This window comes from Halichoeres trimaculatus, unplaced genomic scaffold (assembly GCF_033239565.1).
Source record: "Halichoeres trimaculatus isolate MK-OKI-2021-1 unplaced genomic scaffold, fHalTri1.1 fHalTri1_scaffold_1, whole genome shotgun sequence".
NCBI classification, from domain to species: domain Eukaryota; kingdom Metazoa; phylum Chordata; class Actinopteri; order Labriformes; family Labridae; genus Halichoeres; species Halichoeres trimaculatus.
Window position 1 is genome coordinate 1,051,486 of NW_027437179.1, and position 14,314 is coordinate 1,065,799.

Sequence of the window (14,314 nt, forward strand, 5' to 3'; positions counted from 1 at the left end):
TATTTAAGTGTTCCCTTTATTTTTTTGAGCAGTATATAAATAGAATAGAATAGAATAGAATAGAATAGAAAATACTTTATTTATCCCCGAGGGGAAATTCAGGAGTCACCGCAGCATTTAAGAAAACAAAAGTAAGAAAGAGTATAGAAAGTGCAAAAAGGTCCACAAGAAAATAGATGACGACATCCCGTCCACCACTCGTCCACCACTCTCCAGCCCAGCCAGTCTCCACCTCCACAGGGTCCAGGACTGAGCCTCCCCAGCAGTCTGTTCAGTCTCTGTCTCCTGGATCCTGTCTGCTCACAGCAGGTGAAGCTCCTCCAATGTTGCGCCGGCGTCCGATGTCAGCTCCGTCAGCCACGTCCGTGAACAGCACGATGCCGCTGGGTTAGCACAGCTAGCTCATCCATCCCCCGGGGCTAGGTCCCACGTTCCCAACAACGATGGATGGAAGGACAGGTCCACGTCGTCACCTCGCAGCTCACATCAGAGAACCAGCACGTCATCCTCACCTCCTCCTCCTCCTCCTCAGCTCGAGGGAAATCATCAAGCCCTACACCAGTTAGCATTGACATGCTACAGGCTGCTAACAGCTGAGTTCACATGTAAACAATGCAGCCATGGTTACATGTAGGATCTCCAGAAAAACACAGGAGAAAAGTAGTAAAAATATCGCTGAAGCCACAAAAAGTTTGGTGTCCATGACCAACAATGAACCATACAAAGTGATGATCCACTCCAAATACAAAGATGACTCTAACCCCAACACAGTCGAGACAGATGTCTGTCTAACATGAGTCTGGTTCTGTCCGAGGTTTCTGCCCGTTAAAGGGAAGTTTTTCCTTGCCATTGTAACTTGCTAAATGCTGCAAAGTCCTGTACTCATGGTGGGTTAAGATAAGATAAGACTCCTTATCTTGTCTTGATGTTGGGTTTCTGCTAATAAAATTTTATTAACATTTACGGGTCTAGACCTGTAAATGTTTTTGTAAAGTGTCTTGAAATAACATTTGTTATGATTTGGCGCTATATAAATAAAGATTGATTGATTGATTGATTGAAAAAGAGACAAAAATATTACAAGAAACGGACAAAGAAGAGAGAGCTGCTGCAACAGGCAGCTACTTGGGCAGCGCCTAGCAACGGATAATAAAATAAATTACATAATATATAGAATATAGAAAAATAAAATATATATATATATAAAATAAAATAATAAAATATAAAGTTATATATAATTTTATAAATATATATATATAATAATAATAATAATAATAATGTTTATTTATATAGCACCTTTCACAGAGAAAACTCACAAAGTGCTTCACAGAATTCAAACATCAGTCGTTTCCACAAACAACAAATAGAAAACCACAGAGAAAAACACAGATTCATAAAAGATCATGATCAGCAAATTATTCAACATGGTCAAGGAACGCTTGCCTGAACAGGTGGGTTTTAAGTTGCTTTTTGAAATTAGCAATGGATGTAGCATCCCTCAGGGTCTGGGGGAGAGCGTTCCACCATCTAGGTGCAACAGACTCAAAGGCTCGGTCTCCCCGGGTCTTAAAACTAGTATGGGGAACAATTAAAAGTTTGTGACCTGCAGACCTGAGTGACCTGCCAGGAACATACACCTGAAGCAGCTCACACAAATACTCAGGAGCCTGACCCCGTAGAGCTCTAAAAGTTAAAACCAGCACCTTAAACTGGATCCTGAATCTTACTGGAAGCCAGTGTAGGGATGCCAGTACAGGGGTAATGTGACAATATTTTGATTTTTTTGTCAGAAGCCTTGCAGCAGCATTCTGAATAATCTGGAGACGATCAATAGAAGATTTGTTCAGGCACAGAAAGAGAGAGTTACAATAGTCCAGGCGTGATGACACAAAGGCATGAATTATCATTTCAAGTTCTCTATGAGAAACAATGGATCTCAGTTTTGAGATATTCCTCAGATGGAAAAAACATGTGCGGGTCAAGGCCAGAATGTGTTTATCAAAGAGCATGGCCTGGTCAAAAATAACACCAAGATTTTTCAGGTTAGAGCAGACATTAGATTCCAAAGAACCAATACGCTTAGCAATCTTACCGGCAGTACCTTCAGGAGCGACAATCAAGACCTCAGTTTTGGAAGCGTTAAGTTGAAGGAAATTATTGCTTAACCAGTCATTGATTGCAAACAGACAGTCATGCAGTATGTTAAGGTTGTCATTACTGTCTGGATTAAAAGAATAATACAACTGAACATCGTCTGCATACATGTGATAAGAAATGCTATTAAACCTATTGATAATAGTGCTGAGAGGGAGCATATACAAAGAAAACAGAATTGGGCCCAATACTGATCCTTGAGGCACACCACATGACAAAGGGACTGAATCAGAGGTATAAGGACCAGCAGCAACAGAGAAATTCCTACCACTGAGGTAGGAGACAAACCAGTTAAGAGCGCTGCCGGAAATACCTACATGGTCACGGAGCCTATTTAGCAAGATTTGATGGTCAACAGTATCAAACGCTGCACTAAGGTCAAGCAGAATTACAATAGTGGACTTGCCAGTGTCGGAGGCCATCATGATGTCATTGGACACTCTAAGAAGTGCAGTTTCTGTGGAGTGCATCTGCCGATAACCTGATTGAAATTTGTCAAGGATGTTATGTCCATGTAACACAGGGACTAGTTGGTTGGCAACCACCTTTTCAAGGATCTTTGATAAGAAAGGCAACTTGGAGATAGGCCTGAAGTTGCTCATTACTGAAGGATCCAGGTTCGGTTTTTTAAGAAGAGGCTGGACAACTGCTTGTTTAAAATAGGAGGGAAAGCAGCCAGACACAAGGGAAGTATTGATAATATGAAGCAGGGGAGGACCAATGGAGGTAGCTACTTTTTTCAATAGCGATGTGGGTAAAACGTCTAACGGGCTGGAAGAGGATTTAGTTTTGCTGATGAGCTCAGTTAGATCCTGTAAGGAGATAGGTGCAAATATATACACACACACACACACACACACACACACACACACATACCTTTTCCATAAAGACAAAAATAGAGGCAGCAGCATTGTAGAAGGTGGTGGTCAGTGATGAATACCTTCTTTTTGTATTTTTTTTCTACAGCTACATATCTGATAGTAACAGCTACGCTGCCCTTACAGTTTCTACTGGTACAGCTCCGTGTGTACTGCCTGAATCTGTAAGTTTCATGGAAACGTGCAGAAATATGGATGAAATGAATGCAAAGCACAAACATTAGGTTTTATTAGTATTCATATGTAACACTGAACATAAATGAGCCTTGAGTCCACACATTGGCTTGAGTGGGAACCTATCTGATCTGTTGCGGTGACGGAGCAGAGACAAACCACAGATGGCCTGGTGTATTTCAACCATTAGTCAGCATTTCAATACCTTATTGACGGCTACATAATGTTGGTCTGTTGGGTGTGGATCTGACATCCCATACAGGGCTCTATGGAAGCTAAGAATGGCCATAGATTTTTCTTATGCACTGTTTTCTTATGATAACAACTTACATTTTTTTGATATCTTATTATAACAAAGATCACTTTCTCGTGATAACAAATTCATTGATTTTGTGTCCAACACAACAACCAGTGGCCATTTGTGTCCATCTTGATTTCAACCTACAAGAGCTGCCACAAATGGCCACTGGTTGTTGCTGTAGCCTAGCTGTAAGTCTCACTTCACATTTGTTTACCTGACTGGGTTTGTTTAGGGGCTACTGGTTAGCAGATGAGAGGCTAACAAACTCCTGTCTATCCTATAGCTTTAGCCTATATAGCTTTAGCTAAGCTAAGGTAACGCGAACGCAGGCTAAGTTTAACTTTGCAATATAATATGAAATGTAATTTAAGGTTTGTTGATTCATTTATTAGTGCTTTGATATATGTGGTGGTTATTAGGATTTGTGGCACAGCATCACAATGTGGCTATTAAATAATCAGAAGAACTATAACAAGCCTCTGAATAAGAGCCAGCAGTCAAGAATTCAACAACTTCATTGCAGCTGCTAACAATGACAATGACAAACTTTCAAAAACAAAGTGCACCCAGTATGTTTTAGCTGATTTAATGAAGTCCTTTTTAATGCATCCTGCTTTATCTAAACACCACATGTTGAGTCCTGAGTGTGTTGATAGAGCGCTGTTACAAGATGTGGTCTACCACCTTACCCTCTGCAGCACCTTAATCCTTTAACCACCTGTAATGAGGTTAAATGATCTCCATCTGGATGCTTCACTCTGCTTCCTTCATCAGTAGGGATTTAATTTTCAGTTCAAACTTTCCCACAGGAGCTTTGATCTGCATCTCTTTCCAGCCCATTGCTAGTGTCAACAGTTTTTTTTTTTTTTTAAATGTTACAGAGAAGTAGTGAATTAGAGGTTCCTCTTCTTTCCTGTAGCTCCAAAGGCTTATGAAGCCCACCAAACTCTGTAGGATTATCTCTGCAGTGTGTTTGAGTTCAGGAACTTTTCTCTGGGGTCACTCGAAATTGTCCGTAGGTGTGAGCGTGTGAGGACGCGGTCACACTGACCAATCGTGCCGTGCCTAAGCACGCTTCAGCGGTGAAGCACGTTTGGAAAGGCCAGTGTGACCGCAACTGTGCCGTGCTCAAGCACGATTCCCTTCTGTGTTTCGGCACGCTTCGAAGAGATGGGCCTCGGCACGGTATACTTCATGCACGAGCACAAGCACGCGGACAGCGCGTGCGATCCATTACGTATAATCACCGCGAGCGCAACTCTCGACAATCATTTTAAACAAAGCGGGGGTGTTAGAGGGCTGTGTCGGGAGAAAACGACTTAATATAAGTCCAAAAGTCTCTAAAGTTGTAGCAGTGCTCTCTGTGTCTCATTGTGCTGACTCTTATGAGATCGCACTTCATGTAAACAGATTCTTCATGATGACGTAGGCGGGCCGTGCGCGTGTGTGATACCCGCTAAAGTCTGGTTCATATTGGGGTAGTGTGACCGCCGGCCGTACTCTCCAGCTGGGGATCGGCGCTGCAGGGGGGCAATCGTGCTCAAGCACGGCACGTTTTGGATGGCCAGTGTGACCGCGTCCTGAGTGCATGGTTGTCTGTCTCTATGTGTCAGCCCTGCGATTGGCCAGTCCAGGGTGTACCCCGCCTCTTACCCAATGACAGCTGGGATAAGCTCCAGCCACCCGCGACCCTAAACAGGATAAGTGGTATAGAAAATGAATAAATGAATGAATTAACTTTTCTCTGCATTATTATGCAAACAAAAAGGGCCTGCATGTTCCACCGCCGTGGCTGCTCAAGAGCTTTGTCAGCATGTTTTCCTGCTGCTCTGATATCAGAGCTCTAATACGACCACTGGCAGCTCATTCACCCTTCCAGAAACACTAATTGGTTTGGCAGAGACTAATCTAATTGGACACTGAAGTTAGTTATGTGAATCCACGCAGAGCGGACCCTCCCCGAGAGAAACGCTCCTTATCTGAGCCTCAGAGAGACTCAGCGAGACTGAGAGACGGCAAAAGGAGGAGGGAGGAAGGGAAGGAAGGGAGGGGTTATAAGGATCTCCTAACAGGTTTATGACACTTTGAAGATCCAGCAGGACAGGAAGTGGTGACCAGAAACTACCTAAAAATACCCAGAGACTTTCAAAATAAAACAAACCATGTCAGAATCAGTTGGTATTTATCTTGAATACAAGCACAAACGGACATAATGAGCAGAGCCAGACCTGGTGGGTTTTGCACAAAACCAGGATAAGGGATTAAGCTGGCAAACATTGGTTATCCTGGATGAAGTTAGCCTCAAGTTGGTTGAACAAAAACTGGTCAAGTTTATCTCGGACTAGTTACCATGGTGATTTATTCTCTGCAGCTAGCCTGCTCCAGACCAGGCTAACTACCAGGATAAAATTAATCCTGCGCTGGCTCTGCTCTCTGTAAAGTAAGAAATGAGCGTCGTTTACAGCATTTCCATGCTTTTTCTACACATTTCATCATTTAATCATCCTGCACCCAAATCTTACAACTGTAGTCATTGCATTTGCTGGTTGACTTTAGTATTGTTTATTTGCACAGATTATATGAAGACAAAATAACTTTTAACACAGACAGTTGAATATCCTTTTCTTATTAATAAAAGTCCTACAATAAAAGGTTTAAAATTATTATAATGGAAAAAACAGGCCTTACTGACATTGGTACTAAACCAAACTGATTTAAAAAAATAAATAAAAAATAAAAAAAACAATCCTAAACCTACAGAATGAGAAAGAGGAGAAACAAAGGAAAAATAAATATATCACACCACTGAAATGGACTACAATATAACAGACAGAATAGTCCCAGTGGATCTGATGATGGACTTTACATATGTGTTTTGATACACAGAAATTTTTGCACCCAAGCTCTGTGACTTCCTTTATTTTGAACTTTTGCTCTTTGGGCTATGCATAAGCAGAGTGCAGAATATTTTTTAATTGGTTTTCACCTGCTGCCAGGTTCTTTTCTGGCCAGACAGGTTTGTTCTTCATGACAGATGAGGGATGAAACAGAACACAACATAAGAACATTGGATTCAATAAAACAGACACAGAGTTGGAATTTTCTTTGAACTGAATTATACTTCAAATAACCTGAGTAACATGCATTTCTATGGGCCACATTAAAGGAAAACACAAGTATTGATTAGCAGACTTGAAAAGTCATCAGCTCCACATCCTTAAACTGTAATTATGACAGAGTGTGGAGTACAGTTTCTTAATTGTACATGTTTGGGCTCCTTACGCATTAAGCCGGTCCGTTATTTACTGCCAGGCTTTTTCCCTCTCCTTTATTACCACACTCGTGTTGCCTTTCTTGTGGATTATTTGTTTTACTTCTTCATATAGTTGAAGAAGCATTGCCTGTTCATTCCGCGCGAAGAGAAAAAAGATGCACGTCCTTGTTCCATTTTCAATCTGTGATTCTGTGATCGATCTTGTGGTCTTCTGTGAACGTGCACTTATCCAAATGATCCACACCTGGCTTTACTAAGTCGCGTCTTTTCATCCTGGCTCGGCAAACGTGCAACCAATTAATCCAAGAAAGCGCCAACTAGGCTTATTCAAGCCGCGCCTGCTCATTTATCCTGGATGTATTTATCCTACTTTTTTGCAATACCCCTCAGGAGTCAACAGGTTTGAGGTTTCACAGCCCAACATGACTGAAGAGAGACTGATCCATGGAGAGGGAAGAGCAGGAACTCTTCAGTCTGTGACTACAGCTGTCTGTCAGTCACGCTGCTTGTTGGACTGAACACACAACTGGTGTGAGTTGACAAACACAGCCAAGACGCAATGAAATGAAGTCGGACCAGAAGACATATTTGATGTATTTGAGGTGTTAAAGAGACAGGCACATGGCAGTCAGCCTTGAAGGACTCTCAGACCATTGAGAAAGAAAATCCTCTGCCCTGATGAGACAAAGATTGAACTCTTTGAGGTGAATGCCAGGCATGTTTGGAGGAAACCAGGCGCCGCTCATCACCTGGACCATACCATACCTTGAGTGAAGCATGGTGGAGTCAGCATCATGCTGTGGGGATGTCTTTCAGCAGCAGGAACTGGGAGACCAGTCAGGATTGAGGGAAAGATGAATGCAGCAATGTACAGAGACATCCTGGATGAAAACCTGCTCCAGAGCGCTTTGGACCTCAGACTGGAGCCACGGTAAATCATGTAAAGATACTATGGGGGGTAAGTAATGCTGGTTTGAGTAGTGACTGTAATGTAAAGACTACATCAGCAACAGTCACACCGAGCTTTGGGATAATAAAATACATGCACGTCTTTCCTTTACTCACCGATAATTTTCCTCTAAAGCTGCAAAGAATCTAGACCAGGGGTCTGCAACCTTCACCTTCATAGAGGCTGCTTTGCCTCAGCTCACCAGGATTACAGTCATTCAGGAGCCACAAAATCTACTTTACCTTCACAATAAAGACTATAGTGTGTAAAATTTAGTTAGCTCAAACTCAAAGTGCATCACTGATTCTGGTTGGACACAAAGAGCAGATAACTTTGATTTGTTAGCTAAAACTTTTAGGAGGAATTTAATGAAGTGAAATGGAACAGCTTAACCAGGCCGTGCCAAAACGGACAAAAAGGCGTGCAGTAAGTAGAAATGAGGTTAATTTGGAGCTTAATCCCACTGTAGTGATCAGGTTACAGCTAACAGCAAGAATAATGTTACCTGACTCCACTACAGGGCTGTACTTTTAAAATCCTACACCAAGAAAAGAGACTAAAAACTTATGAAACTCACATTTAAACACAGTTAGTGCAGATGAACCTGAATGTTTCTGATATTTTTATCTTGTTGCTCATTCTTTCTGCTCCTGTCTTTCAGCAGTCGTCTTGTCTCTAGTTGCCTGCCCTGTGCTGGATTATCTTCCCTCCCTGACAAAAAAGAAGCCTGGTAATGACAAATATTTCAATATTTGAACGTCTAATTTGAGATAAGCTCAACCTCATGGCAAGGCAATTAAAAAGCCTGAATGGAAAGGAAGGCTTTATCTGAGTGAGGCATCGAGGGCGGCTGTAAAGTGACTGAAAGGCGACATCCCAGCGGAGGGAGGAACAAACCTCAGGGACTGGACATGGACACAATGAAAGCTGCGTGTATGAAGGATTGAAGTTATTGCTCTATAGTGGGTTATTTGGCTCCCCACCAGCAGCGTCTGTACACTTGATGAGGTCCTCGCTGCTATCAGCTGAGAGATAGCAGGTGTCAATGGAAACCAATTTAAGGCGTCCAGAGCAAAGCGAGTTATTAACCCGCCTGCCACAGTCCTATCCCCTCCTCTCTGTCTGCCTCTTTCTGAGGGAGAGGAAGAGAGACGGCACAGCGAGACTGATGAGCTCAAACTGCAGTGTAAGAAGGAGATTAGGCGTTTGACATTTTGCCTTTTTGAATGTTTGAGTTAAAGACGAGATGAGCTGAAAGCTTCCCAGAGGATACAGCAGAAAGACAGGACGGAGGTACTTATTCCTGTCCTTCAGGTGGCATTGATGGAGTCTCACTGACAGAGGTAATGAGTTCATATCTGCACCAGTCCTCACTTATACCAGCTGTAGAATAAAAGACTTCACTGGCTTTAAATGTATTGTGTTTGTTGCAGAAAATGTTCAGAGGATAAAACCAAAAGAGGTTTTCAGGAGTGCATTTGATTCTTTCTGTGGGAAGCAGGCAGCAACTTCTGGTGACAGATAAAAAAGCTTTACAGAAGAGTCTAAAGTTGTACTTCCTCCAGAGTCCACCAGACCTAGTGAACAGTCACCAGTCAACACGGTCACATTTTACACTAAAACACCGGTGACACCAGTGAGTGTGAGCTTTTAAATGTGATTGATATACCAAACCTCTGGTAGTGAAAGGGTTGGTTTCAGGCTCAGGTTATGACCAAAGAAGTCGAACGAGGGGCCATTTACAGGAGAACAGTTAGGGTTAGGGTTAAGATGAAATATAAAGGTACCGTTGCATTTCAGCCTTTCATTTACACAGAAACAGTGTTTTAGCCGACCTAAAACTGAAACTTTGTAAACGACCTCCAGAGTGGAAACTGGTCAACAACAGTAACAATGTTGTGTGCTGCTGAATCTGCCTTCAAACAAAATGTGCACCTACTGCTCCACCTCTGCAATCAGTGAAGACACATTCAGTATATGCACCAGATGATCAGCCCACCTCTACATCAGGGGAGGGCTATCAAAAGACCCTACAGTTATGTCGCCACCTACAGGCCTGGAATGCACACTACAGCATTTCTGTGTAAGCGCAGACTTTTTGGCTGCGTTTCTTGCATGCAGTGTCATGTAAATGGGGCCTAAGACTAGGTTTGGAGGGCTTACTTTTAAATACTGATTTCATGCAAAACTGCAACACCTTTACTGTTTGTAAGTAAGAGTTTCGTTGGCACAAACTGCTTTTGGTGGTGAACCGCCTTGTGTAAATTGTTAGAGGAAGTGCCGCAAACATGTTGGTGCAAGATGCCACAGCACACCTTCAGAGGTCTAGAGGAGTCAGGAGCTGTTCTGATACTGATGAGATGGGGCTCACACAGTGTCAGAGAGGTGCTCGTAATGGCTGATTGGTTTTGATTGGTAAACCTGTAAGGCCCACGGTAAAGGTAGGCAGCTCACGAACACGGGTAGAGGGTTGTGAGGGGGGTTTATTGTTATTTTTTTTTGTATTTTTAAGTCATGATTGACCCTCATTTGTTAAATTTTGGTCTGTAATATGTGTGGGTAAGGGCCACTCCCAGGGGGGGGGTGATTTAAGGGAGGAGGGAGGAGATTTACCTGAGCGGTGCTGGAGGAGAGATTGGGTTGTTCCCGCATGCAGAGAAAGAAACTCAATTCCTCAGCGATAACAAGTCTGGTTGGACCCTGGGGAGCTGCAGGGAGTTTACTCTGGGAGGGGAGCTCCAGGACAGAGGTGGAGCGTTTTCTGTGGAGGAGATCGGTGGCATCGTTGTGGCAGTTGTGGTGGCGGCGGCGGACGCGTCCTCCTCAGTCGCGGATTAATTATTTTTCCTCTTCCTTTTTTTTGTGGATTACTTTTTTGTTGGACTGAGACAGGACTCATTACCTTTGGGATTACTTTTGGAAGAACAACAGACTTTGGGACTCATTCTTTTCAGGACAATAAGTGACTTAAGTTGGCAGCGGGAGGGCACGGGAGATTTTCGGTTTGGAGTTTCTTTTGTTTTGTGTTTCTTGAAATACAGTCTTCATTAATTCACACTTTGTGTGTGTTTTTCGTTATTAAAAAATCTGTTTTTGTACGGCATAGAAGGCTGATGGTGAGCAGGCAGGGCCTGAGGGAGAAAATTAATTTCTTTTAACCTGCTGGGTGCGACTATTTACTGGTGCATGGGTATTCACTCCCTGCCCATGCGTTGCGACATTTCAAATATTGTACAAAGAAATAGTATGAATTGTTACAAACTTTTTGGGGGCAAAGCTACTTTGATTGGAAGCTAACTGTTTGTTGGACATCAAGTGGCTAATTCAGTCCTTGGATGTAACACTGTAACCCCTGAAAGGCGGTTTTCATCAAAAACTTGTGGAGTAGAATGGTATGATGGTTTCTGCTAGGGCTGAGCTCAGGCTCTTCACTCGCTGATATTCTCGTCCCTTGGTGGTGATGATATTTCTCCAGGTACACATCCCTCACTCTCTGGCTTGCCCCTGGCCTGTTGGCTCACAGTGTTTATCACAGATTACTGTATTTGGCAGACAGAGTACAGCAGTCAGGGTTGTTGCTGGCGTTTTCCCAGAGAGCAGTGACAGAGTGACCTGTTTCACTGACTCACCTGGCAGGCGTCAGTCCTCTGACACAGATGAGAAAGTGCTGAGGTGACTTCTCTCTGCTTATTCATTTTAATGAATGACCTTAGCCAGGATGGAAATTTAGCTCATTAGCTGCTAATGAATGAGCCCTGGGTGTGGACTGTTTATCTGTGATAGCATAGCATTAGCATCACTCCCTGGATCAAAAACCAACATGTCAGCCAGGAGCCCCCAGGCCGTCCTCCTCAGCTTCATGGTTTAAACTCGTGTGTCTGTTAAGAGTGTGTTTCCAGTTATGTCAAGTGTTCAGCATCTAAAGTAACTTATAATGTGTACGCCGCTGCTGCTGCCGCCGCTGCTGCTGCCGCCGCTGCTGCTGCCGCCGCTGCTGCCGCCGCCGCTGCTGCCGCCGCCGCTGCTGCCGCCGCCGCTGCTGCCGCCGCTGCTAGTGTGGTCCAGGTGTCTGTCTTCTCCTCTGAGTCTGTCCATGTTAATGACTTACAGGAGTATTATGTGTATGTAGTGTGTGTGTGTGTGTGTGTGTGTGTGTGTGTGTGTGTGTGTGTGTGTGTGTGTGTGTGTGTGTGTAAAATGTCAGAGCACCTGCTGCTAAGCTGCAGCTTTGTAGCATATTGTCTCTATTCAGCAGGATTAGTCTCTATTAGGAGCCCAGCAGGAGGGCCACCAACAAACACAGGACTGGGGGCCAAAACAATCAGGCTAACGATGTCCTGGAGGCTGTCTGAAAACCCAACACCTGCTGTTAAGACTGAGGTCCACCTGTCCATCAGGGAGGTTTCACCAGAAGCCAGCATCTCTACACCTGTTACCAGGTTTTTAAAGTTCAGGTTTTTGGAAACAGGAAGAGACTGTTGATCAGGAAACGAGAAAAAGGACAGTTTGATAAAAGTCAGCCAGGGCCAATCACAGCTTACGCCTGATCAGGTGTTGATAAATGTGGCAGATGAGAACAATTGTAATTTACACAACACGCCCCTAAATATTCAAGGTTCAGCTGGCAGGACCCAGGGAATTCATGACATGGAGGGACGCATTACGGGGAAAAGGGAACTTCCCCATGCTGGAAATCCACAACACCGTAGCAGCAGGGGTCGAGAGAAATGACGCTGTGTTGTTTGGCAGCCAGAAAAGTGGCGTTATAGCAAGTCAGAAAAATCTCACCTGCAAGGAAATCACAGCAGCTGTCAGCAACTTGGATGTGACAAACTAAACTACAGCAGAGTTTTAAACATTTGATTTAAACATCCTTCAATTATACCTTGATTAATTAATCTGTGATGTCTGTCTATCAGAAGCCACAATATCATTAATTGTTTCCATTCAGGTGCAGAAATGTAGAAAGTTGGCTTTTAAAGATGTGTTTGAGCTCTGAAAGAAGCTGCAGACTCCTGAACCTGTCACAGACTGAGGAGGGAGTGGAGCTGAAGTGTGTCCATCGTGCGCAATTACGTACAGGTAGACCAGAGTTTTATCATTATTTGTACCACGAGGTGAGCAGGTTGTTTGTGTGTGTTTCATCATTAAACAGTCCCTTTGTCACACACACACAGATCAGGTTTATATGATAATATTGTGAGGAGTGAAATAATAATGATAAATAAAAATAAAATGATCTTCTTTACTATAAATCCTGTAATAAATACAGCTTCCTAACAAAAATCCGTGCTGAAAGTTTGCTCCAGCGTCATCTGAATGTTCTCTTTATCATGAACATGGGAGGAGTGTATTAAAAACTGAAAACAGCATCTCTATTCTTTTTTTCTTTTTTTTTTTAAGTAAACCAATGAAGGAAACACATTTTTTAATACAGAGAAATCAGCTGACAGCTCGTGCTGCTCTTTCATAGCGATGTATTCTACAGATTGTCAGAAGAAGAGTGAAATGTTAGAAACATTCTTGGTGTCATATCTAATTCAAGCATCTAAATATTAATCTAAGAACATCAGTTTCTCTGTCTGAAAATGTTTTGTGCTCATATGATCTAATTATTCTCCTCCACAGAGGGATTTCCCTCTCTGCACCCCGCTCCCCACTGACATGAAACTTGCGTACACGAACTCAGACCTGGCGTGGGATTTGAGCGTATCCGACGCCCACGTTCAGATTGATAAATGACGATCTGTACGTGGAAAGGAGCGTACACCCATTTTTTAGGTGTACGCACGTTTAATAAATGAGGGCCATAGTGAAGCTGGGAATGACATGATAGCCTCTACTTTTTGGTTCAGCTTGATTACTATACCATCAAATACCATCTGTGTATGTTCGTCCCAGGTCCTCAAGCACCAGGCTTTTAGCAGCAGGTACTGAAAGGTTGACGGCACATTTTGTACCCTGGAACACATCACCGTATACTGGAAAAAGGAACCAGGCAAAGCTAACGCAGTTACTTCCTCCACTTGTGGTTAATGGCACCTTTAAGTAGCCTTAGGTAACCTTTGAGAGTTCAGCATTAAACAGCTCTGATGAGGCTTAGGCCTGGTCTGTAAATTCAGCACTGGACAGCTCCACTGAGTCTCAATAGCTGCGTTTCCACCAAGCAGTCTGGGTCGGTTCAGTACGGTTTGGGACGATTTAGGGCAGTTAAGTCTGATCCTGTTTGCGTTTCCACAGCAAACTGTGCCCTCTCGTGGTGGGTGGCGTGTAAGCTGGATGCCGGAAGCTGCAGCTGGTAAACAGCGTGACGCCGTAGCAGCTTACCCCGCTATTAAATCCAACAAAGAAGAAAACACGACACAGTAAACAAAGAGCATAGATGGAAGACATGCAGCATTTCGTCCTCTCTGTGATTTTCATGTAACTCTCTATTACAAAGTACAATCAAGCTTTGTTTCAGAGAAGTCTGTGTGCCACCAGGAGAAATGCAGCCGCTGTCGGGGTAAGTGACGATTCTTTTGACCAATCAACCGTCTGCAGTGTGTTGCTCCACCCTCTGAGAGTGGATCGGTTCAGTCGAA